Genomic DNA, 2,389 nt, shown 5'->3' with positions numbered 1-2,389 from the left:
TTAGATAATATGTGACAATTATTCGGTAGCCATGATAAACTCCGAGTTTCGGATGTCGGAGCGGAGACCCACGCCGCCATCTCTTCAGTTATTTGGCCATCGAAAACAAAACAAAAAAGCATCGAACCACCATCATCATCGCTTGACAACTGATTTCGAGTCGGTGTGTTAACGTCCCCGTAACATTAGCGGGTCGACAAAAGAGAACGATAGAATAAACACTAGACTTACAAAGAATAAGTCCTGGGGTTCGATTTGCTCGACTAAAGGCGGTGCTCCAGCATGGCTGCAGTCAAATAACTGAAACAAATAAAAGAATAAAAGAATAAAAGAATATATGTATATTTCTCTCCCCCAACCTCCCACACTGCTTTCCCGTAATTTTCTTTATCCACGACCTTCTCTTTCATTATAGACTTAGTATTTCGCTGTGCCTTTTCTATCTTTCGTTATTTCTTGCTTTTCTTTCCTTTATTAAAAATATTTAAACACTTCCTGTAGGAATCGTTCATTCATTTCATTCAATATCATAGTTTTTCCTTCGTTTTTTTTTCTTCTTCATGCTCTTTGAACCTCATTATATTCATTCCCTTTGTTTGAGTCGTTGCTACAGTCTTTATTTCATTCATTTTTATTTATTTTTATTTACACTTTTTATTATTATTATTATTTTTTTTTTTTTTCATATTTAAATAATTAGTCTGAAACAAAAACGCAGACACCATTGTAAAATCGTATAGAACGCTATTTAGCTAATGATACTGACCCATTGTGCCATACCTATCTATCTATTTATTTATCTTCATATATATATATATATATATATATATATATATATATATATAAACAAATATGTGTGTGTATATATATGTGTGTGTGTATGTATATGTAAGTATGCGTAAATACAGATACTCATGCAGATAAACACAAATAGGCTCGACAGAGAGAGAGCGAGAGAGAAAGAGGGAGAGAGAGACATAAACTTTGATATACACAGATACATATAACAACATATATTCATAAAAGTCAACACATATATACATTTACACACACATACTTGCATATATATATATATATACACACATACACACACATATATATATTTACATAAAGCATACAGAATACAGAATATGAAGAAGAGAAAACATCGTTTCTGAACTCGACAGCTTCATTCTATATGTAAGTAGTTTAATGCAAATAGACGGAATGAACATGCTCTAATGCAAAATCGCTACAATCGTTTCTCGGATATGTGTTGCGGATATTATACATATTTTTGCTTTATGATGCAACACTAGCTGTGTGCCTGCACGCCTTCAGGTGTGTAGCGTCGCGAGCAGTGCTGGGTAATCTTTAGTTTCCCTTTGTTTTATACGCTCGGGCGAAACTTAGCGTCACATCGAAAAAGAGCGACGCGGTAAAGGAAAACGATATACATGAAAAAGATACTGCAAAAGTGGAAAGAACTAATGGAAATAAAAAGCCAAAATTATAAACTAAACCAACCTCTATGTATATAACTACGTATGTGTGTGTATAATGGGAATTGCTTGTGTATGGATACCATAAAACTTTTGTGACCAGCATAAACATCGTCAACGTCATTACAGATCGTAGATCCACGGTTTCTGGAAGTCGCTGATGTCTAATTCTGATCGTCTGAATTCTGTACATTCAGCGAGAGGTTCCTGGTATCTCTGGGGAGTAATGGCTGCTTGTATACATATACATGCATACATTGACTCTCCGCAAAATCCCAAATTTTGTTTAATTTGCTTTGCGGGAGCAACTGTTTTACCGAAGGCGTACCTTTATCGTGAATTGCTCGAAATACGGATTAGAAAAACAGTTTCTCTCTTTCTATCTACGATTGCATTGTTTACATACACGTGTTCGTATAGGAAACGTAGTAACTTTCAGTGTGGACTCTTCCTTCTACTGAAGATCTGTAGAGATACGCTTAAATTAGTACTGGGGTCGATTCGTTCGACTAGAATTCTTCAAGGCGGTGCCCCAGCATGGCCGTAGTCTAACGACTAAAACAAGATCAATGAAGGTCAGTTATTTATTCTCAACAAAATGTCCATAATGGAAGAAATATTTTATTCACTGTATTGATTTCTTTTGCTTCATTATTCTTTATCATTCTACGTCACTGTTTTAATGCCCTCTAAATTTTATTATAGGAATTATAAATTAATTAGGCCAAAATAAATTATTGTCTTACATAAAAGACTTTTCTAGACATTTATCTCATTGTTTAACGTATTTATGTATTATATTTGCCATAAAAATTCTCATAAAATAATATAATAATTGTTTTTTCAAAAAACTTAGCAAAATTATCAAAATATTCTTTGCATTATAAGCACAAGGCCTGAGATGTTGG

The sequence above is a fragment of the Octopus bimaculoides genome, chromosome 26 (genome assembly GCF_001194135.2).
Source record: "Octopus bimaculoides isolate UCB-OBI-ISO-001 chromosome 26, ASM119413v2, whole genome shotgun sequence".
NCBI classification, from domain to species: domain Eukaryota; kingdom Metazoa; phylum Mollusca; class Cephalopoda; order Octopoda; family Octopodidae; genus Octopus; species Octopus bimaculoides.
This window is presented reverse-complemented; position numbering follows the sequence as displayed.